This window comes from Hemicordylus capensis, chromosome 2, assembly GCF_027244095.1.
Source record: "Hemicordylus capensis ecotype Gifberg chromosome 2, rHemCap1.1.pri, whole genome shotgun sequence".
NCBI lineage: Eukaryota > Metazoa > Chordata > Lepidosauria > Squamata > Cordylidae > Hemicordylus > Hemicordylus capensis.
In genome coordinates this window covers 109,349,888-109,375,201 of record NC_069658.1, presented here as the reverse complement: position 1 = coordinate 109,375,201, position 25,314 = coordinate 109,349,888, and the positions used below count along the sequence as shown (strand labels likewise).

At 42.4% G+C, this 25,314-nt stretch overlaps 1 long non-coding RNA gene across 1 annotated transcript; it reads right to left on the bottom strand.

The window, feature by feature from the left end:
• Positions 1-2,094: 2,094 nt before the first annotated feature.
• Positions 2,095-14,904, bottom strand: LOC128348040 (uncharacterized). The gene is made up of 3 exons (XR_008317890.1): positions 14,554-14,904; positions 6,244-6,360; positions 2,095-2,449 (listed from the first exon to the last, which is right to left on the bottom strand). It is a non-coding gene; the product is annotated as an uncharacterized LOC128348040 (long non-coding RNA).
• Between the last annotated feature and the right edge of the window lie 10,410 nt (positions 14,905-25,314).

Genomic DNA, 25,314 nt, shown 5'->3' with positions numbered 1-25,314 from the left:
TGAATCCGTTTCTGACAGAAAACGTCTCATATGAAAAAGCTCTGCAACCAGTCCTTTGCTAAATATTGCATAACTAGAGAGCAGGGGAGGGGAATTGTTGCTATTTCTTCTTTCTGTGGCTCTCACAGATAATCACCAGCAGTCCTAAATTCAGCTTCCTGACATTCCTTTGCTCTATTTGTTTGTCTGCTCGTTTTATTTAAGACATTTGTATCCTGCTCTTCTGCACAAGTGCTCTCACGGTACCTAACAATCCCAAAATCTAAAATAATACAAGTAAAACAATAAGCACAACATATATATTAAAAAAAAGTTTAAAAGGCCTAGGGAAACAAAAAGGTCTATGCATGATAATGCAGCAGCAGCAGCAACAACATGTGGGATGGTTCCAGGTAAGCTTCCCTGGGAAGGGCATTCCAAAATTGTGGCACCGCAGCTAAAAAGGTGGATTCCACTAGGGGTGTGCACAAAACTGTTGCCTGGTTCAGTTCGAGTCCAGATCGAACTGAGAACAGGCATATTCGGCTTTGTGCACCTCAACCCCCCCATTTGGTTTGGGGGATTCGTGAGTTAAAATCCCCCCCCAATAGAACTCATTGCCAGCACTCTGGGGGCTTATCTGAGGGGGGTATCCAGAAACCCCCCTCCCTCTGCCGGCCTCCATTATTTGCAAAATTGTCCGGTTCAGGCAGTCTTTGGCCCATTCCAGGCCTCACCCACATTTTGGTGGCCATTTTGGAGGCCGCTGTGCATGCCCAATGGGCCTCTCGCCTGAACTGGACAATTTGGCAAATAAACCTGGCACCACGCAGGCAGGGGGAGAGGGAACTTCTGGAGAAAATTTTCTAGGGATTTTTTTTTAATTAACTCGCAATCTCCCCCCCCCCCACCACCAACAGGCTGGGGGCTTCAGCTTAATAACAAAACAAACTGGGGTTTGAAAATTTCAGTCAGATATCGAGCTATCAGACTGATCTGGTTCAATGCTGAACAGGTTCGTTTCCAAACCTGTTCACACATCCCTAGATTCCACAATTAGTCATCATCTGCCTGGCTTTGGAAGGGATTGAAATTCACTGAAAGGCCCAAGAGAATTCACAGGCCACACTTCCCCTGTCTTCCTCTCAGCATTTGTCGTCCAGCAGACAAAGGCTAGTACTTCTTCCTTTTTAACACAACTAGGTTCATACAGCTGCCAAATCTGACTGACGCTATTCCTGGAGGCAGGGGCGTAGCAAGGTGGAGTGGGCCCGGAGACATGATTTTAAAATGGCCCCCCTCACTGAAGCTCAGCTCATGAAGTAAAGAAATCTTAAATGAGGCTTAATAGTGGTAACAAAAAAGATAGATAGATAGATAGATAGATAGATAGATAGATCCCCTATGTGCCACAATAGAACATTATCCTAAATTATTTTTGAAAAGGTCTTGTAAATTGTGGATGATGCAAGTCATTTCATGCTGTTCTGGTAGTTCCAGGTCTTAACACTCACATCAATTTCGGAGGATGAATACAACTGAAGGAAGCCTGGGTGGGTGTGCGGCTGGGGGAGTCAGTCATGTGACTTGCCTCTGGGGGGCCCCCCCAAGGCAGTGGGCCCCCAGACAACTGTCTCCCCTTGCCCTATTATAGTTACGCCCCTGCCTGGAGGTTTTTTCCTTCTTCAATTCCCCCTCCAATATTTTCCACAATAGCAAGCCATTAAAATCTCCAAGCTTCATTTTAATCATCACCGGGAGCATTTCCAGATGGGGCATTTAGCTCGCTTCTCCTCTGGAATGGAGGGTGTGCGTTCACATATCAGTCAGATTTATGCCAAAGTCCCTCAAAGCTATTGGGGAATCCACACATGATTCGGGTTTTTATTAGGCATTGAAAAGTAGCCTGATTTATGTCCAAAGTAAAAAATAAAAATTAAAAAATCCATTTTCTGCATTTTGTGGGGGGCAAATTTGAACTCTCAGCAAACCCACGGTAAAGCCTGTAATCTGAAAATGCTCCTGGAGATTAATTGCCAATCCCTAAAGGCTTCAGGTGATCTTGGAGAGTTGGCAACCCTATATGCTTATACTCTAGAATGAATAATATTCGTGTGCATACATATGTATTTATTTAATACATTTATTATGTATTATGGATTCATTTGAGGAACTTTACAGATATAATTCATTAAAATAAATGCTACTGTCAAACTGACCCATCAGTTAGCATTGAGTTAAACTCTTGGAAGATCTTCAAAGTATCTCTCATTGCAAATCCCAGAAAGGCTTCAAATCAGGCTTGTTGAAGACTCACCATATAGTTTCAGCAGCTTTTCAAGATGATGTTTTCCAAACATTAAGACTATTTACATATTGCTTTTCAAATTTCAACAAAAAGAGTTCATGGAGTGGTTTACATAGCAAAAGGAAGAAGGGAGTGGATCTCCGTGCCAAAGGGGGTCACAATCTAAAAAGAAACACAAAGGAGGCATCAGCAACAGCCACTGGGAGGGATGTTATGCTAGGCTTAGATAGGGACTACTGCTCTTTCCTTGCTAAACTTAAGAGAGTGACTGCTTTAAAAATGTGGCTCTTTTTCAGCCTAAGTGAAATGCTAAGCTTACGTCTCCATGACTACATTCAGAATGAGGACTTCAGGAAAAGTTAGTGAAGATATGTAAATGTTTTGCAGCCTGATCCTAAGCCTGTGTCAGCATATAAGCGCTTGAGACAGTGGATACCGAGAAAATGACATGACATGACCTCAGCACTACCATAAATTCACACTGACAAATGGTATTTACATGTGAACGTCTTTCATAAGAGGTAAATTTACTTTTGTATTTTAAAGAAGATTTGCAGAAACTGCCTCCCGCTTACATAAATACATTTCCTGATGATTTTTAATCGACATTTAAAAATATTTTAAAACAAAACAACCAGATACCAGAATCTAGCATGCATCACTCAGTAAGCAGATGATCTTTTTTCAGAGTTCAAGGTTGTTTGAAACCCACTTTCACCTCTGGTAAACAGGTTCTGCACTGTTTTAAATTCGCAACATCTGTTTAAACAGTTTAAATTCAAAACTTAAACTGTTTAAACAGTTGTTTGCAAACAACTGTTACAAAACCTGTTTGACCAGAGGAGAGACTGGGACAAAAAACATAAGTGGGTGAGCAAGATTCTCTCAATCCACTTTCAACAGACTTAAAATTTTTCCTCTTTACACACTACTTGAGGGCAGAACAATACATTGCCTCATATATTGGTCAAAGATGGAAATAAAGATTGATTGATACATTACCTCATCTTTCCAAACCGTGGTTTGCTAAAATAATACAAACTGTGGGCAAGTGAGGTGAGTACATTTGTAGAGATAATTTGCAGGCAGGCGGGGGCACTTGGCTTGCCCCATGTCCACCAATGCTCCTTGGCAGTGGCGGCCAGTAAGGGCAGTGGTGAGAGCATTGCTGACCATGCAAATGGCCTCTGTGCATGTGCAGAGGCCAGGTGAGTGCCAGAGCCACACTGCTGCTGTGCGGGATGCCAGGAGGAGCACTGCTGCTTGAGGCAGTTTGCAGGTGTGGCAGTGTTGCTGGTAAGTGCATTCTAATCTACTTTTTAAAAGGTGCCTCTTGCCGCACTGGTTGCCACTGCTCCATGGTGCTCCCAGTTTTTTCTCTTGTGGCTGTCTTTATTTTTAGTTCAAAGTCTGGTTGGAAACACTGTGTAATAATATCCTGGAGGGCATTAGCAGGGAAGTACAGCAGAGCAGAAAAAGAGTAAGCAACCCCTCCCACCTGCCTATTTTCTTCAAAGGGCCCCAGTGTCTCCACATTAGCATTAATAAAGAAATATAGGTTTGGGAACTCTGCATAAGAATGTGGGTTTTTCACCTGCTTAGAGGCTGTGTGAAAAGGCAAGGCAGGAAAAAAAGATTACAGGGCAGGCTCAGGCCAACTGCGATGAGGGAACTTCACTAGCGGCTTCACCCAGCATTAAAAGACAGACAACAGGGAGGCAGTTCTAGGCACAATCCTTACACTGAACCTAGTCAAAGAAGCCTTTGAGGGGAAAAGGTCCTCCTGGCTACTGATGGAAGAGTTGTTCAGGGACCTGGAATAAGGTAATTCCAATCACAATCCAGTCCCAAAGCAGTAGTTGACATCCTGACTAAACTTACTTGAAGAAATTCCATTGAAATTAAAAGAACAAGTTAGGCATGTGTAAATGTGCATAAACAAGCATAACACTGCACTACCAGCCAGTGTTCTCTCAGAGAGAGAGAGAGAGTATAATGAGTTTTGTTCTGGGCGTCAGGTTCAAAGCAGTGTGCACGCAAAAACATTCAGAGTGGGGCCTTCCTGGTTTTACCTGAGCGAGATCTAAAATTAACTAAGCAGACATCAGAAAATGTGTGATTGCAGAGGGAACACAGCTCCCAGCTATGATTTTGTCATACTCTTTCCTGCACTTGATACACAAAATAACCACCACCCTACCCCCGTGGCCAGGTAGATTTGTGTTAATAAAAATATGACAGTGGGTAGAAAGCCACCCCAAAAAGAATGGACTCCCTATGGTGGGGTGGTTTCTATTCCATTCCTATTTTAAGTTATTTGTGATAAGTATATTAAGTTATTTGTGATAGGATAGAACACCCAATTTCTCTCTGGAAACTTATTTTGTTGCCCATTGCAAGATTAATTTTTGACCTTGAAAGATGATAGCATCTGAAAAATAGTCTGAGGCACTGCATTGTTCTGTGCTCCCATAAAGTAAGGGCAGATGAAAACCAGACCATCCCATAGTATCAGACACAGAGGCTGTTCATGTGGCGCGCCAGGATCCGTGTGGATCACAGTGATCCAAACCAGCCTAACCCTGCTCCTAAATCTGGCTCTTAGCTGAGGTTATGGGAGCAAGTGCTCCCATAAAGTCTGACGGGGGTGTCGCCCAAGGCACCGCACTAGTCACGCAATGCCTTGTAGGATATGCAGAGGTGGGGAAAACAAGTCCCAGGCCCTGTTGCTCCATGTTGCTTTTGGCAGCGCAGGTCATGTGGGCATGCGGCATGTGCACCAAAAGGATCACAATTGATCATCTGGGGGAAGGTAGGTTGAACCCTGACTTTCCCCCATCCACCCACATGGTCGTGTGAATTGCCCCCTAGTGTTTTGGACAAGTAAATCATTCAGAAGCATCTGACCTTGCAGAAGCAGACATTTTAGCCAGCAGAACAAAGCCAAAAGAATCACCACATCAGCAACCACACCATGTCAACACTTCAGTGTCTTTAGTCTTTGTGCATTTCTTCCGGTGGGACACAGCCCCCTCATCCCCCCTCACGGGCTGCTGCAGCCCTGATGTTATTGTGTTTGCAGGGCTGTTTTCATCTGAACCTGCCCTCAGGAGGACTGTGGAGGGGATAACTATTTCCCCAGTGAACCACTGGCAGATGCTCTGCTGGACAAGGAGCTGAGCTGTGTAGGCACTATGAGACACAACAAGCCAAACATACTCCCAGAGATGAAACCACAGTGACAAAGGGAACCATTGTCATCTGTGTTTGGCTTGGACAGAAGAAGATGTAGGTTTTGTATGTATACAAGAAGTCTGTGCCCAAGGATAGTTGACAAGAAACCAAACAAAATGTTGGAGACAGAGTTCCAGTGCATTGACCTTTTGCACCAACTAGCCTAATGACCACTAGGGCACTGGGAGTAGAGGTAGTTACTGAAGGTCTCCCTACCTGTCCCTGCTTGCCTCTACTTTATGACCCCTGCCTTGACTCCTTGGGTACTTCCTGTAGTGAGTCAGTCCTCTTCCTTTCCTCCTAGAGAGAAGGTGGAAACCTCTCTCTCTCTCCCTAACTATTCACTATGTAGCTGATAGATGGGTCTTTTCTATCCCAAATGTACTTCACCACTAAACTAGTTAAGGAAATTAGAATCTACAATGATCTCCATGAGAGTTACTGAAATAGCTGCAACAACTAAACTCTGCACTCTAACTGGAGTGGTAGTTTCCTTGGTGCTTTGCTAAAATAATCACAAAACCCCAACACAAAAGATGTGGCAATTGTGGGAGACTGGCCTAAAATGCATTGGTGATGCCAGCTACAAGCCCCGAATTATTACACTTAGGTCAGTTACAGTGTGTCCTTTCAGCTGAAGTGCTAAAAATGTGATATATTGAAGTATGGATTCTCATTAGTGTAGGGTTTGAAACATTTGTTTTTCTTAGCCAACAACTCACTTTCTCAGAATCACACAGGGCATCATGTTTGGGGTGTGTGGGTCACCATTACTTTCTTGCTCTTCCAATCTGTGTAAGTAGGACTGCACTCCGTTTTCACTGTTTCTGCTCCTGGAACTTAAAAACAGCGGACACTTGAAAATTAAGCAGGTGAAGCTTTAAAGATAAGTGAAATCAGGCATTAGATTGCTTTTACAGCCACAGGACCAGTAAATAAAGAAAAGCAAAGGTGACCTTTTGTATAGAAATGCTTTAAAATACTTATCAAATATCTAAGATGCTGTGATGTCCCTAAAAACTTTTAACATACATTTACACTGCTGACTTTTCATTTCCCACCACGAGTCACTCAATTTTAACTTCACACTTTCTTTAGTACTGCCATATGCATGAACAGTGAGCTATTTTAAAATTGCGGTAATCCTTGCATGTTTTAAATTTTAATTGTTGTTTAATAGTTGGTTTTATTCTGTTTTTATTGTGTTAATTTTTGTAAATTGCCTAGAGCCTTTGGAGTCAGGCAGTATATAAATAAAATAAATAAATTATCCAAGTGTGTGTTTACATTTTTTAAAAAGTAGACTTTAGAATGGCTTTTTCAAAAGGTTGACCAGGCAATAATATCTTATATAGTACTTCCAAACTGAGACTCTTTCATCCAGTACAATTCCAATTTGCAAAGTAAATTAAGAGTGTGATTTATTATAGAGTACAGGGCTTGATTGATTCATGATCAAGTTGTAGGTGCTGCTTGGAAATTTAAGTGACAAGTAAGTATTTAAGAACTCCCAGTAATACTAAAGGACCATATGTAGTGCATTCCCAATAATACTACAGAACCATTTAAAACAAGAAAAAAATGTAACATCCAAATAAAATAGAAAACTGCAGTACAGTGGCCTAGAGGAGCCAGATACACCAAAGATCTGATGGAATACATTTTGCAATAAAATACTGTGGTTGCAATCCTATGCACACTTGCTTGGGAGTAAGCCCTATTGAACTCAATGGCACTTACTGCCAAGGAAACATGCAAAAGGTTGTGGTGATCTGGAAAAACACAAACAGAGCAGTAGGGAATGCACATGGCTTAAAAAAAAAAAAATCTGAACTCCTACACATCAACTATTCAGCCAGGAAGCGGAAGAGGGGACTGAATCAAATAATCAATTTCCCATCTCAAACTGCTAATTGGTGGGATTCTGTCTTTTCAAGAGAGGCTATGTACCTTAAATGGCACAGTGGGGAAATGCTTGACTAACAAGCAGAAGATTGCCGGTTCAAATCCCTGCTGGTACTATATTGGGCAGCAGCGATATAGGAAGATGCTGAAAAGCATCTCATATTGCGCAGGAGGAGGCAATGGGAGTTGAAATTGACTCAAAGGCACACTTTACCTTTATGTATGAGCAAGATCCTGTTATATGTTTCTTCCACTTCTCACAATTAGTAGTGACCTTCCTACCTCTTTCTTTCAGAACAGTTTCTGTTTCTTGGCTCCCTCCCTTTAGTTACTTGCTGCTTCTTTATTCATGAATTTCATGTTGTTGGAATTCCTCAATCAACCCTTAATTGACCAGTTTCTGCATCTACCAGAAGAGGGGGTTTTAATTGCTAGTTTCTTTTCTGCAGCTCATTAATTATTTTCTTTTTTAGATGAAAGCTATTGTGCTAAGAGACCAGTAATTAACACTCCCTCTCCAAAGAGAACAGGAACTGACTAATTAAGGAGCGATTTAGGGATGCTGACCACACAAATGAACAGGAATCAAGTGATTAATGTGAAGCAGAAGTTACTGTGGAAGAAATAAGTGAGGCAGAACATGAAAAGGACAAGAAGCCCTTTGACGTCTTAGCCATCCTTTGCCAGTCCACTTTGGACAGGCTAGCCTTACATGTGTTTTAACTTAGAAAGAAAAAGGACACAGCACAAATCAGGTCTGGGGGAAAAATGGAAGAGTTACATGGAAAACATTGGATTAATGGATTGCAAAGGATTGGCAGCAACATCACCTGAATTCCTCATAAAATCTGAGTAGATGAAGAGGATGGCAATTCCAGATTAAACAGCTCGTGTGGGAGCAACTTTCACTTCCAAACAGATGCTCTCACTGAGCACATCTAAGTCTTTGAGGGAAACCTTCCTGAAGGCCCAGCCATCATCTTTCTTCAAATGTCTCAGAACTTTTTTTCTTGACTTAAAATATAAACCAAGTTTAACAGTATATGTCCACACTAGAAATGGCAATTCTCCTCCCTTTGACATATATTCCCATTAATATTCTAAGAAACTTTGCGTAAATGATACATTCACATACTGCATTCTGTCCTATAATTGTTCTTATGAAAATAGGTTATTTCATGGAATCTGCAGTTTTTCTTGCATGTTCCTAAGAAAGAAGAGTGAGCCAGCACTGCAAAATACTTCCAACACCATCAGACTTGCATTGTTTAGATTCCCTGTCATGTCACCAATAAGACCAATTCAAATGTTCCCTTTCCTATGCAAGTTATTTTTCTCCTGAGATAGTACCACCTCAGTTTTCACATGGGTATTTGCTGGCAGACTCAGGGAGGGGAGATCTCCATAATGCACCACACACTCACACGGTGCATTATTGAGGCTACAGGGGCCAGACCAGGCCACGTGTCACAGCACCCTGACCCTCGGAGCTGCCGGCAGCAGCCAGTGCTCATCTGGGTGGGCAATGTGCCTGCCCCGGGATGGCAGAATTATCATCTGTGGGGATCATCTTTGCAAGTGCTTTCAGGCTTCCTCCCCGCAAAATGGGTAGCCCTTGTGTTACCAGCTGAGCTTATTCTGCTCACCCCCAGAAGCCTCCCTGGTTGCAATTGCATCTCCAGGCTTGGAGATTGCACTTTTGCTATGCTCAAGAGCTGCGCCATAAGGTGAGCTCCCAGTTTATGTTATACATAGGGACAAATCACTTCGTTGGCAGTGGACTGGTTGCCTCTAAATTTGGGCTGCAAGGAACGCAAAGTGGATTCACTTCACACCCCCTCTCCCTATGTGGGGGTCTGGCTAAGCAGACTCCAGAACTAGCTATTGCAAATTATCTGGCATCAGAGGTCATTCTGGACTTGGGATGAACTCTAAAACTCCTCTCATCCTCTCCTGAGAGATATAACACCTGTTGCAAATGAAGCAATAAGGCCAGCAAGGGAAAGCAGATAAAGACCAGTGCAGCAGCAGACTCCTTCACAATAGGGATGAATCAGTGACGTAACTTTGAAAAGGTGCACACCAAAACTTTTGATAGAACTATTAGGAAACCCTTACAAGCACAGGATAATCTTCGAAACACCTGCCCACTCCAATTGGCCTCACAATCAGTTTTGAATACAATAGGCAGTTCGCTCACCTTCCCACCCAGGAAGGGTGATCAGGCACAATGCATTCCAAGACGCCTTTATGGGCTACCCTATTCATCAATGTATAACAAAAGAAAAGTGCCCTCAAGGCATGTTTTTGGATATAAGTATCCCTAACTCCATGACCCAGTGTGCTCCTTTGTGCTTTACCCTTGAGACTCCATCAGACTGCAACAAGGACTTCAGCAAGACCATCTTCGTGCTTCCTCATGTATTAAACATCTGGGACTCAACTGCAACAAGAACTCCAACAGACCACCTTGGTGTGACCCTCTCTATTGAGGCCACCTGAGCTGAAATCACTACCTGGATTGACCCATGTACCAATCCAGCCAATTTACCTGGCAGGCACAGGAAGCTGGTCCACCGAGAAGCTATTCTCGTGGGCATCCCTCCGCACTAACTCCTACAACTCTCCTGCTTTCCACTTCGCCTCCCTGGATGGACACTAGTCTCCAGCTCCCCGAGTCAGATCTTCATGAGGACAGGTGATATAGCCTCTTGCCCAGTTCTTTCATGGATGAATGTTTCCCTCTCTCTCATTTCTGAAACCTTACCACCACCACCACCCCATCTTAAAGTAATTCCCTCTAGCCCACCTGGGAATTTACACATAATTTGGTACTTTAAGCTAAATGTTCCTTACTATAGTCTGTTTTAAACATATTTGTAGTACTTTTATGCTAGGACTGCCTAGTAACTTAGTCTTATTGCTTCTATTTTTCTTACAATAGACTCATTTTGTTAAATAAAATCTCTTTCCCAAGCCGGTTTTCTTGAGTTCAGACACTTGCACAAATTAAAAGTGGTTGGAGCTTCCTCCCTTTTTGAGCTAAATTCCCTACATTCGCCCAAACTGGGGGTGTTGACCAATCATTCTCCAGGCAGTTCTATCAACACTTGCTCACTGGTGATGAGAAAGGGCTTGTTACATGTTACTCGATACTCTGTAGGTTTTAAAGATTATGACTGGGCAAACATTCAGAAAATTCCTCCAGTAAAATATCAAACAGTGCTAAATTTGTTGATTGAAGCAAACTAGTGCTGTATTTACCATATGTGGAAGGAACTGGCAGTTCCAGAGATGAAAAAAATTGGCTGTTAAGAAGTTTGGGATACCACAGTAGAGGAAACAGTATCATAACATGTTCAAACAAAACAGACAACATTCAAACTGTTTTCCCAAGGAAGACAGAGTTTATTTACAACCCCTTGAAAGTTATACAGACATATGAGTATGTGAGATGTAATATTCTCTATTTAATTCAAATCACAACCCAACAGATCCACTGATACAATAAATGCAACACACACATAAATATTAACCTTGACTGTATTATAAAGCATAGAATCATGTAGAAATAGTAATACTTGATCATATGAAGTAAAAATACTAACACCGTATACTAAACATCCAATCAAAAGAGCTATATAGTCCATAATGTGCCAAAATGACAGAAACCCAGCAATAAACTGTTTCAAATCACTTTATCAAGTGTCCATGTATAAGTGTGTATTGTTTCCCATGAACATCAACCATATCTTCACTGTGACTCCAGAGGCAGGGTGGGGGGACTTTTGAAGACACGGAATAAATCCTCTTCAAAAGGAATTGCTCTTATGGATATTTTACAGGATATGTTACATCATATTTCCAACCATATATAAACTATTACTAACATGATATACTGCTTTGAAAACAATGTTTCTCCATACTCCTTTACTAAATCCAATATTCAAATATTGTTAAGTGTCCCTAAATGGCTAATATTCAAATTTGACTAACATGTATAAAAATTGAAATTACTACAGAACAAACCAATCAATCATCAACAAACCAATCATAAGATAAAAAGCTATTTCAAAGTGAATAAATCTGAAAAGAAGTTCTTCCCCCACCATAGGTAACTCATAAGTTCCTCCAATGACTATAAAGGTCTATACAATCCTTTAAAAATGGTTATCAATCAAACCTGTTCTCATAGATATGTAACATTAAATGCCAAACTTTTATGATCATTTCATTGTTAAGAATCTCACCAAATTATTTTGCAACCTTACTCCTAAAAAGTATCTGGGATACTGAGTAGCTCACATGCAACAAGGCCTATTTATACCAGCTGTGTGATATCTGCTGACCAGACTAAAGATCTTAAAGCGATAAAACTCATTTATATGTTAACATATATATTATGGACTACAGTATATGCTCTCTTTTGATTGGATGTTTAGTGTATCTCATGTTTTATTAGTATTTTTACTTTGTATGATCAGTTACTATTCCTATATGCTTCTATGATTTATAATACAGTCAAGGTTAATATATCTCATTTCTTATGCATTTATTGTATCATTGGATCCGTTGGGTTGTGATCTGAATTCTTATTTTCAGATCCTTTTAGGCTAATTGTGTGGTGCATATTCTCTATTTCAGACATGCATTCATTCTAGGGAGTGTAAAATGTTATCCATAGATTTGTAAATACAACTTCTGCTTAATTAAAACAAGATCTGGTTCCTGTCTTGCTCTTTCTCAGACTCCTAGTCCCCTCTGCGTCTGGTCCCAAGGACAACAGATATGGAAGACTTTATGCTGAGTCAGGTGTGGCAAAATCCATGGTGGTAATTATACCGAGTCATGCCATTGGTCTATCTGCATTGTCTGCTCCATGTTCTAAAGACATTCCAGGACCTCTATGCCTGGTACCTGAACCCGCTTTTTGGGGGTGGACACATTAGGACTTGAACAGGGAGCTTTCTGCTTACAAAGCAGGCACTCTGTGGATGTGCGATGGCCCCTCTCACCCATAAATTGCGCTTCTCATTAGGAATGAAATCCCTATTTCCCAAGTGCTCGGTAGGGATACTCATCACTATGCTATATTATTCAGGAGAGCTTATATGTCTCTTTCTACTACAAACAACTTACTACACCACCCAATAAACCTCCCCAAAGCTTCAAATAAAATATCAAAACAGACCCCCCCCCATTTTGATCTAATTGGGGGAAGAATTGGATTTGCAAGCCTCCCTACTCCAATATTCTTCTTCTAACTTAGACTATTATGGTGACAGAGGAGGAAAAAAAGACACGTCTTGGCTTCTGTCATGGCTGTGGCATGTTAAACCAACCCTGCTTAGTTTTAATTTGATCCCCAACTCTGGCTGTCTCTTATATTAATGTCCCCAGTAGACCAGGAATTACTTTAATTTCAAAAGGAACCAGACTCATTCTTCTGGGTTGCTTTCATTAAGATTTTCAGGAAGTGCTGGCAACATCTAAGGCTGCTGCCTTTTTTAATGGCCCCAACTCTTGTCTTCTGTGCAAACTGTAGATGACTCTTTCCTCATATATTTATCTCAGTGTACCTGTCTAATTTATGTATGTCAAGCTGCTACTGAAGGCACAGGAGCAGGCTCATTTGTTAAAAAAGATGATAATCTACCCAGACAGAAAATATTACAAAAATGGGTGTCCAACATAAAAACAGATCCCTTGGTGTTATTAGCCAAACTTAAAAAGGAACTCACTATATTTAAGAGTACAAAGTATTTCTTTTGATTTAATTTTTCTATTCCAGGGATTACAATATATCACACAAATATTTCAATTTTTTGTTCAGTAAAGAAAAGAAAATTGCAGTACAGAAGATGTTACCATTGATATGTAAGAATTATTTTTTTTTGCATTTTAAATTTTTATTGGATTTTACAATAGCTTTTACATTCAAATTACATTCATTCATCTAATTCTGCACATAAGTAAGTATTGACTTCCCGCTCGCCTATCTGCACGGTTCACAATAACGATACTTACAAACCATTGCTATAATAATTCAAAACATACATACTCCACAATACCACTCAATTTCACCCAACCTGCTGTTACTACTATATTTCAAACCCTACTGAAAAGTTCATATTAGAAAAATAATTCTTTAAGTAAAGCAAAAATGGTTCCCAATCTTCTTTAAAACATTCTAGATATGTAAGAATTATTATGGTATTCCTTTGCAAAACTTTTTTCCCTTCCTGTCTTCAAATAATTGACTCATCAGAACCATGTTTAGACCATGGTTCTGTGCAATGGCTGAAGTGTGCTACTGTCTGATTAGAGCAGTATTTTCCAAAGTTTTCCTTTATGTGGACCACGACATCATCATCAAACACCTTTGCGGACCACCTCAAAACAGTTAACAGACTACGGCTGACAGAAGTCAAACATATATATCAAGGGGTATTAAAAACACAGTTCTTTCTAATTTATTATCCTAACTCATAAACATATTGCACTCGTCACAGTACATTTACCTGCAGTAGGCCTACCGTGGGATTATATCTACCAGTGGGATTATATAATTATTAGATTATGTTTTCTTTCCCCCCAGACCACCTGCAGTACTCTTATCCACAGAGCACAACTTGGGAATGACTCGCATACAACTCTCTTCCCAATCTTATAGTCCATACTTGCAACAGAGGGCCTAACAGAATCTCTGACAATTGCTGATCTAGGCAAAAGCAGATTGGAAGGGGATGACTTGGAGCAGAGGACCAGCAAGCAGGGAAAGGATTAAGTTTCCTGCCATCTACATTCCAAATACCCTCCTCCTGGAGCCAATCTTGCTTAGAAGTACAGCCGTGTCTATTAGAATACAATTATGTTTCTCCAATAACTAGATAGACCCTGAGAAGCATCCACCAAGAATCCTTTCCTTATCTCCTCCACCTACTATCCCAGGCTATCCCTTGACCACCAACATCACACCAAATGCATTATAAATTATAGTATGTATGTATATTTTTGTAATGGATGATGTTCTGAACATCAGATGATTTCATGCAGTATTACTCAAATGAGATAATATCCAAGGAGGTTAAATGATTCCTTTGTCTAACAAGAAAAAGATAACTCACATATCATGGATGCTGTTTCCTCAGAGTTTGTTGTTGAGTTCATTCAGATTGATGATGCTTGGACATTAAACACATTAAGTAAAAAGAGACCATTGTTTTTAGCCAAGTTCAGGTGAGGATTAAAAGTCTCTTTCCCAGAGAGGGTATTTCCCCCACTACCAGTAGGATCAGCAAGAAGGAGTAAGGAAAAGGAGGAGCCAGTGCTTTCATTGGCTCTCAGACTGAGATAGACCTACTAAGCTAATCCCTATACATTGATTCTAAATAGTCTATACTAGCTGCTCTCTGCTTACGTGATCAACATGGTTCTAGTTCATCTCATAATATAGACTAAATCATTCTTCTAGAGTTACATACACCAATAGCAAGTCTAACCTGGCTTGCTACTTGCATGTATACCAACATTGTGATGCTGTTGAGGCAGCACAGATGGCCCTTAGGAACACACTTTCCCCCAACCAAACTATGACCAGGCTGAGTGGTTATTCCCCAAAAGACCTTTCTTCAATTATTTAACTTGCTTACCATCTGGTTGATTGATTGATTGATTGATTGATCAAGTGCCGTCAAGTTGGTGTCGACTCAGTGCCCACATAGATAGATTCTCTCCAGGAATCTACCCACTTTAAAATAGAAAGAAAGATCATCCCCTTACCCCCGACCCAAACAACACCACCACCACAAAACCCTGGTAATGGGGGGTGGAGGTGATGGTAGAAAAGATAAGCAGAGCCAAGGTATAAAAGAATCAAAACAAATTAATATAGAAAACAGAATAAGATAAATAAAGCTTGAACTAGTATAGGTTTATGTTGTTTGCTTATTATAGTTTGAGAGGAGTGAAGGGATGAAGGAATGGATTGCTGAAAGTTTTAGTATTTTCCCCTAAATAAATTTACCCTCCCTAACACATCACAGTTTCAACTCTAAAAAATCCTCCTCTCTTTGCCAAGTCCCTTGAGCTAAACTGTCACTGCCCCAGTTCAACTAACAGAAATGGAAGGATTCTTCTCTCACAGCTTTCTTTGAGTTCACAGCTTCACAGGACACAGTTGAAGATACTCCTGAGATATATCTTGCTGCCACACCTTTCTGTTGTTCTTTCTCAGTCTTGGTTAGCACAGTCTTGGTTCCTGGCCCTGGGGTTCTTCTTCCTCCAGTCACCCTCAGGCTCAAGGTCTCCTGGCCAGCTGCCACTTTGATGTTTCCCACTCTTCTAGGTGATGGCAATGGCTTTGGCTTTGGCTTTGGCTTCTTCTTCTGAGGTAAATCTCAATTTTCTTCTCTTCTATCTTCACCTGAAGATATCCATCCAGAGCCCCCCTGATAACTGGAGGATAGGTTCCTGGACCCAGCTTCTGATTTGTCTAGAAAATTTATCTTTTTATGTTTATGATTTGTTTAGAAATTTATTTATTTATTCAATTTCTATATTACTTTTCATTAAAATAATCTCAAAGCGGTTTACAATTAACACAATGCACAATTAAAAAACAAAAAGCACAGATTTTAAATATAAATATAATATCTCTGTATGTTTTAAAACCTATATATAAAGCAGTAACACAAAAAACACAAAGCAGTAGCAGTAAAAATGGTACTCTCATATAAAAGTCTGGGTGAAGAGCCACGTCTTTACTTGTTTTCTAAAAACTGTGATGGAGGCTGAGCAGCGGATACCAGTCAGGAGAGCATTGAGAAATGCTCTCCCAGCTGAAATGTTTGTTTTATAGAAAAGCTATAAAAGGGAAGAAGACTTCCTTCAGAAAATGGAAGTCCTGCCCAAATGAAGAGAACAGAAAGAAACTCTGGAGGGGGGGGGGAAATGCAAGGACACAATAAGGGATGCAAAAAGAGAATTTGAGGAGCATATAGTTAGAAGTGTCCAGGGGAATAACAAAAACTTCTTTGAATATATCAGAAGCAGAAAACCTGCCAGGGAGGCAATTGGTCCCTTAGATGGTGAGGGTGTGAAAGTGATTTTTAAGTAGAATAAGAGATTGCAGAGAAGCTGAATGAGTTCTTTGCATCTGTCTTCATGGTGGAGGATACTGACCATATACCCGCTCCAGAACTGAGCTTTTCAAGATTGTGGACTGAAGAACTGAGCCAATTTGAGGTGACAAGAGGATGTTCTATATTGTCTTGAAAAACTAAAAATTAAATCACCAGGGCCAGATGGTAGGGATGTGCATGGGTCTGGCGGGGGCCAGTTCGAAGGCGGGGGGGGGATAACTTTAAGGGTGAGGTAGGGTGCACTTACCCCCCCACCATGTTTCCTGCTAAAAAACCAGTCCGGCAGGGTCGCACCTCCTGGCTGCCCCATCCTCTCCTTGGACTGGAAGTAAGCAGAATTAGCCCATGCACATGCACACATTTGTGAGCACTGCTGTGGGCCCCCCTCACAAGCCCCCCCTGCTGCTGCCACTGCCACTGGGTGAGCCTGAACAGGACTCTCTCCCGGCAGTGGTGGGCAGAGAGGGGTGGCCACTGTGCTGACTGTCCGCCTCAGCAACCCATGAGTGGACAGTCAGCCCAGTGGCCACTCCAGCACCGCCCACCACCATGTGGTGTGGGGAGGACTGCTCAGGCTCACCCCCCACCTCCTGGCCACACACATGGTGGCTAAAATACTTGCAAAGATTGGCGGTTTGGCCTTGCATTGGCGGGGGGGGGGGGCTCACGATGGCGAGAGCCCCCCCCCAGACCTTGGAGGCCACGGGCTGGGGCCCCGGACCAGGGGTAAGAGCACATCTGCTCTCTTCTACAGTGACACTCACAGAAACCACTTCATATTTTCTTATCACTGATGGTCTGTGTTTGGAATAAAAAGGTAGGCCTCACCCGCAAGATCTTATAAGAGTCAGGCTTTGCCACATGAGCCCATCTATTTTATCCAGTAGCTCTTATAAGTTTAATTGCCCCTTCACAGACCACAGCTCAGTGGTTGCCAAGAACTGCTGTGTGCTTGAGCGGAGTGGAGTCTGTGTAATAGGAGTTAAGGATATGCTGTACCCTGACACCACCACCAACCACCCCCCCCCCCCGCAAAAAAAGCAGTTTGTTCACTTGTGGCTGAGCAAACAAACTGATAGTGTGGGAAGCTGCTGCCTGATCACACCTCAGTTTTCCACAGCTAAACTTTTTATTGTTGTGGTGCTTGACAGCAAACACTCCTGAAAGGAATTAATGCACTGCTAGCATATCAGCAATATTATAGGTGATGTCAAAAAGAGCTTGTGTATTTGAGGTTTATGATGCTGACAGAGTTCTCTATACAAGTCAAGAAGCTGGAGGGAGAAAAACATACCAAGACACCAACCTGAAAGAGAAAGCTTGTGTGCCCACAAAATGTGAAAAAGTTATAGAGAGCAGAATAGAGAATGTTTCTTCCCATCTGATAGGGATGAAAGATATAATCCCTCAGTGTTAAGTGAATGTATGATGAAGGAATGGCCCCACCTCCGATGTGCCTATGCTTGCTGTGCACATATTGGGCACACTTTTAGTTAATTAATTTTAAATTGCTTAATATTGTAACGTCGTTGTAATCATTTTATCCTGTTTTATATTTGTCGTATTTCAAATTATGTACACTGACTAGGGATACACATATCAGGCAGTGTATAAATAAGACAAGCAAATAGATAATGATGTACATGCAGACCTCAGGTGTAGCAAAAAGGCTGATGTCAGGACTGGGCCTGGCGGGCATCATTCTGTTCCCTCCTCAGACATTCATTGAGTGGGTGTGGAAGGTGGTTGTGTGTGTTTGCATAATCTATAATAACAGTTTGCATAATCCTTGTTTTCCTGGGGACAGTTCAAGGATATGAAAGGGAGACTTCCCTCCCTCCCATTGTAGGGATAGGCAACTGGCAGCCTAGGGCTCAACCCTGCCCCCTAAACTTCCCATCTGACCTTCAGTATAACCTCTGAGCCCAAGAACCCCTCCCTAAATATGCACCTGAACAGCTTTCTAAGCAGCCTCTATCTTCATCTTGACATTACTGGCTGAAATTGATAAGAAGAAAACTCTAAGTGAGGGATTCAAAACAGTTCCATGCTTCCTTCTTGGGGCACTTCTGAGTTAGCATTAGTGATATGCTGGATGTTCCTGCTAAGGCAAAGATGATTTATCATTGGTTGGACATCCCTGAAACCTTCACACATATCTGTAAGATTTTGTCTCTTTAGGCTTTCAAATTTTATCAGAGTTGGAGAGGAGCCTCCCAGCAGATTGTGAATATGTACAGTACACAGTGCGTGGTTACATAGCCGTCAAATTCAGAAGTAGTACAAAACCGGAGTTTAAAAGGGCAGAGGCTGGAACTTCATTATGTCCGAATTTGTGCAACCGCAGTTTCGAGCCAAAAGTGAGCTGCTGTTTGCCTCGCCAAACTCCAGTTTGAACTCTTGGTTTGTACAAAGGTTTGGCGCGAAGACCTCCAAAGCATTACATCCGATCCTGGACACCACCATAACCATGATTTCGTGCCGATTTTCAAACACAGAAACAATGGCGTAGTCTCGCCTGGGAATGCAACCGCTCCATGGCTGCAGCGCTCCTTGCTGGCTGCCTCTCACAGCAGCAGCCCTGCTCCTCCTGTCACCTATCCAGCTACGGGAGGGAGTTGCCTGGCAACAGGGACGCTGCCATGTCCCATCCCAAGCTTTTCAGCCTGCCAGGCAGCACAGTCACACCGGGGCATGCCCTCTTCCCACTCCATCCCTTGTTCCCCGCACCTGGAAAGCAGGAGGGAAAGAGGATGGGATGTCAGGACAGACACTAAGTGCTCTGCTCCCCAAGAATGAAGCAACAATTATGTATGTTCACAAGCATTACATTCCAAGTGGCAACATAAGTAGAGCAACCCATCAAATCACTGGGAGGGGATCAAATGGCTGTGTGCGTGCGCCTGGGTTGGGTTTAAAAGGCAGCCCCAACCAGGATTTCTTGAGCAGTCAAGTTCTTTCCCCCCTCCCCCACAGAAAGGGAGGGGAAAGGGGACCCAGCCATCATCACATATGTCATCATCACATATGTCAAATTACTCCTCTGACTGGTGATGCTGACCTTAGTGAGCAGCCCTGCTCATGAGTAAGCCTAGGGACCACAAATCCTCAAGGGTTTGCGAGCTAAACCACACACCCCATGTCTGGCTTCAGATGCAGGGGGCATGGCCGGGATGCAAGGTGTGGCCTCTGAGGGGCGATGGCCCAGGTTCTTTGAACCCATTTGTGCAATGGTGGTTCCGCCCCTGCTTGGGGATCTGGCTGCTTAGAGAAGTCAAGTGACCTGCATAGATGCTTAAGAGGCAGTGTTTGAACTATGATCTAGTGCAGAGGTTCCCCAGCTGTTGTTAGAGTGCAATTCCCATCAGCCTTTGGCTGCTACTGGCCTAGATGCTGCTGCTGCTGCTGCACCTCTGCTCTGCCTACCGTCTAAGCCAGGGATTCTCAGTGTTGGGCCCCCAGATGTGCTTAGACTTCAACTCCCATAAACCCCAACCAAAGGCCCCTGGGGTTGGGGATTATGGGAGTTGAAGTCCAACTACATCTGGCAGTGGGGACCCAACATTGAGAATCTCTGGTCTAAGCCAGTAATTTGTAGCCCTGCTGCTTTTGCCTGAATGGCAACAGCACCTTGCTTACTTTGGCAGCCCTTGCCTTGGCCAATGAGAGATCAGCAGCTGCTGCTTAACAACTGCAGAGGAGGCAGACTTGAGCCTGGCATCAATAATATTTATGGCAATAATATACAAATTAAGTGAACTGCATGCTACTAAAACATGCACAATTCCCACATCTTCCTAGCCTAGGCAATAGCTTGAAAATACATTGCTGGTCTGAAAATTCTGTTTTGACTGGGATCCAATAATGATCTTACAGTGAGTTTCCCCAAGGAAGACTGATAAGGCAGATGATGCAGAAATGCCCACCACCTCTGTGGCTGCTTCACTCATCCCATCTGCCGTTTATTTCATCAGCTGGAACAGCAACTGCCTCATCATCTAGATCTTTCTTCTAGGGATTAGTGTGGATAATTTATCATTGATAAGGAGACAATGTAGCTCCCTCAGTTGGCCAGATATTTTACAGGCATCTCCCCCCCCCCCGCCGCCGCCCTGCCACCAGTGTTGACTGCCACTTAGGACCTCTCTCTTTAATACACTGTCATTATAATAAATAATTATAGCTTGTTTTTAATCTCACTCAACCGTCTGTGCCATTGCTCAGCAGGGCTCAGCTCCAGAACCTCTTCTCAGTACTAGGAATCAACCTTTGAATCTGGGGCTGGCTTTCATCTATTTGCACAGACTGCTAATTAAAGACAGCTCCCAGCCTTGCAAACATTTCTTCTGGATACTGCTACACCTATCCTCCTTAGATGGTGTGTGCTACCGAGTAAAATTTACCTACTCTATACTGTCTTCATTTTCACAGCCAAAACCATATTAAGCTATTTGAGTTAAGCCCCTTTGGGACAATTCATACATTATCAGTTGGGTTGTGGGAGGTGCTTCTGAGTGGTTGAGTTCTTTGATGCTGTGTTACTCTTTAGTGAAAGGCATCAAGTGGGGTGGCTAGATGATGTGTTTGTTTTCCACACCAGTGGAGGCATTGCTAGGGACCTACTTCTGAGTGTAAATGGCCCACTTGAACCTCCTGTGCAAAGGTTGGTTTGCACTTTTGAAGACAGTGCCCACTTCCAAAGGTTTTTTTCCTGAGCAATCATGAGACCTAGATGCTCTTTATCAATATAAAAGAAACATTAATATAATATACTAGATGCAGCTTTAACATTTCCACATTTTGCTATGATCATAGCCACATTGATTTCCAATTGTCTCATTAACATCTCACACTTTCTTCAAAAAGCTCTGTTGTTCTGTCCTCCATGCGAAGTAGATTAGGCTAAAATAAAACAAGTGGCCCAAGGTCTTCCCATGAGTTTCACAGCTGGCAGGGTTTTGCAGGCTTCCTTGACCAGGAACGACGGTCTCTCCATCACACCACACTGACTTTTGTGCTGAATTACTTCAAAATTACTATCTCTCTCTCTTTTTTTTAAGGCAACCATGTTCTGACAATAATGCTTTTCATGGCAGAATAATGCTAATGGGAATGATTTAGGGAATGCGTAGGCAACCTAGTCAAGCTGCTGGACTAACACTCTTATCATCCCCCACCACAACTGTGGTGGGGGATGGTGGGAGTTCAACAACAGCTGGAGAGCCAAGGTTGCCTACCCCTGTCTAGGGCAGGGCTTCCCAACTTGGGGTTTCCAGATGTTGTTGGACTAGAATTCCCATCATCCTATTTGATCATTGCGTCTGGGGATGCTGGGAGTTGTAGTCCAACATCTGCAGATCCAAACCAGGGAACGTGTGCTCTAGGGTTTAGCTCACTATTTGTGGAACTTAAGGGCACAGCACAAAACTACAGAGTCACTGCATGCCGAGCTGAAATCATTTTTGAAGCCCTAAAAATGCATTAGTTGCTGAAAACCACAGCAACATTCTTTGTTTGCCTTTCTAGTTATCTTTTCCCAGTGCATCCATGCTGACAGCCGCACCAAGTCCCAGGTCCAGTATGAAGGAGTAAAGATTCACCTCCTGTAAAATCAAACTTCCAGTAACAAGCTCTGTTGCTTTGCCTTATACTGTACTCTGCACACCACAGAACAAAGCACAGTGCAGTCACTGCACTCATATAGAACAGAGAGCACTACAACTATATGCCTTAATGTATTCTGTGAAACATAAAAGAAATTGTACTACATTTCCAGAGTGATCACTATATTGGGAGCTTAGATAACAACCAGGCCAAGGCTTGAAGTCTAGAGGCTGCAGTCCCATCACAGGGCAATGTGTAATAGAAGGTTCATGCGTGATTTGCTCAAGCTTCTAAAATTGTGAACTTGCACATTCATCCTGTGGAGAAATGAGTATTGGTTGAGCCATACACCTCCTTTGTACAACCTCCAAGCACAGGCACATTTTTTAAAATCCTTGCCTTGTTATGTATGAATGAGTGGCTTTTTGAGGGGGGTATGGTTTCATGGGAAAACAACAACAAAAGGATGTGAGGCCTTAAAAAGATGTAGCAAGAACAAAAGGTAAATTGGGAAAAGCAATTGTTCAACTTGATTGGCACATTTTCTTCTTCAAATGCATGCAATTGCCCTATCAACAGTGGAACACTCTGACACTGTTGCCCTATCAACAGTGGAACACTCCACACTAACAGTGTGGAGAACCGGATGGGGTTAGGAAGGAAGAGCGGGCCAAGCCAGCTCTCCCCACACATGAGTACCTGCGGAGCCCTGGGCAGCCGGATTGGCCACCCACACGATTACTGGCTCTGTCACGGAGCCAGTAGGGCCTGTGGGGATTGGGGGCCGCCTGGCCCCTGGAAGTCCCAGGATGCCCCTCATGAGTCTGGGGAGACCCCCGGGTCCAGGAGGCTTGTTTTAGCCTTCCAGCAGGGGTCTCCTCATGAGTTGCCAAGGCGTGGAGCCGCGCTTGGCAACTCATGATTGCTAAAATGGGGTTAGCAGAGTGTTTGCTATGCTAACCTCATTTAAGGGGGCTAACTCCCATGAGCCGTGAAGCTCCCGGCGGTTCCCACGCCTGCAGGAAAGTGGGCTGGGCTCCCTTGGCCTGCTTTCTTGTGGTCCTGAGAATAGCCTCTCTGCCTTGAGTAATGGTGGACTCTACTTCACTAGAAGCTTCCAGAGAGGCTGAGCGGCCATCTGTCAGGGACACTGCTGTAGCGGATTCCTGCACTTAGCAGGGGCTAGACTAGAAGACTTCAAGGGCTTTTCTGACTCTATAATTCTGTGGGGGTTTGGTTCAGGGGCAAACCAAAAGATCTTTCTATTCCACTTGTTGTGGTCATTCACTCAAAGCATAGTGTCCAAAGCTATAAGCAAGAAAAGAAAAATAAAGTGCTTCCCCCTCAGAGAAGAGATTGAACCTATAGCCATTTCACAGATTATCAGGTAGCAGCCATAAGAAATCACTTTTAATAATTGCCCAACTTTGCTTCATTGTCTAATAAAATGGCTAATAAATAGGGAGAGCACCTTTTGTACATTTGCTTCTTACATTTTCTCTGGGTAGGAATTTTAAGGGACTGTTAACTAGAGTAATTGGAGGGGGGAAATTTGTAGATATTCAGACCAAGGAGGTTTGTCTGCTCCTGCCTTACTTGAAAAATCTTAGCAGGAAGGCATACGACCATCAGCTGTTCTATCTGATAGACAAGTATGTTATGCTCTCCCTAGAAAAGTAAAAGGGAACTTCAAAAATTGCCTGAGAAATATAAAAGATGAAAGGGGGATGACTTCTGTAGTGAATTTAGACCAGCCATTTCAGTGTATAAATTATTTTTAAATGAATTATTTTAGCTTTATTTTATTTTGAAACTATTTCAATTTATAAAAGTGACTATAATACAACAGTTGCTATGTAGATGTGCTAACATTGGTTGGTTGATCATAACATTTCACAAAGCCAACCATGAAGGCATATTCAAGAATTCTTGCCTTCTCTTTAAATGTTATGTATTCAGCTCCTGTTTTTCATTTGAAGTGGATATGTGCAGAACCCTGTTCCTTTGGAAAAAAACAATCACTTAAAATAGCGGCTAGAGGAGCTTGCTGTTGTGGACTCAGCTAGTTTTTCAAGCGAAAACTACTCATTTTAAAGCTTGCCAGTCTCTGTAATCTTTAGATAGCAGCAATATTCCAGGGCAAAAGAATAGCAGCATGCTTTCCATCCAGCTTTCCTACTCGTCCACCACTGTAGCTATGGAAGACAGGGTAGACAAGCTCTATTTGAGGGCTCCATCAACAGCTTCAGCTTTTACATAATGGAAATGTCTTATACCCTGATAAGCTAATTACATGTAAAGTGCACCCTACTGCAAAACATTTCTGGAACCTCACATCAAAAGCTGGTTTTTATGTTGGTTGCATTATTACAAATAACTTGGTATAGTATCCTAGAACCTTCGGGTTCCTCAGAAAGTTATTAAAGGTTCCTCAGTTAGAAGATTGTAATGATGTACTTGTCCAGGGCTACTAAAAAGTACAGGTGCAGGGACGTGCCGGATGTGTTCTAATGGCTAACTAGATATTTTTATTTATTTATTTATTTACTAACATATTTTTATACTGCCACAAACCTATGTATGAAAGTGGCCATTCTATGTGTTTGAATTGGGAACTGCCACAATCACACAGAAAGAGAAAATGGGATTCAGTTTTAGCATCAAAAGAGTTATGTTGGTGAGGGACACTGAACTGCAATGAAAGAAACCCTTTTGAAAACAAGCCTACCCACCCACCCACAGCAATACAATATAATAAAAAGCAATGCAATAAAGTACACAATGCGGGGGGGGGGGGAACTAAGGGGGAACCTGTGAAAACAAGAAACAACCTGTAAAGAAAAAACACAGAAAATATACCTCCCCACACTGAAACACAAAAGGAGGCCCTATTTAAGGAATACTAAAGTGGGGAAAGGGAACAACAAAAAGTAATCACTTAGTCCCTCATTGTCCTGGAGATCTGCTACACACTGGTCAGGAGACAAAAGAAGGAACTCCAGACCAGTGGCAGGCTGGCACAGTGTGGGTGGGCAGGCACAGCTGGGGCGGGGGGAGGAAGGGCAAATGAAAAGTTTTCCAGCTATTTCACCTGCCCAAACAAACAAATCAAAGTAAAAACACTGATTAAATAAATAAAAA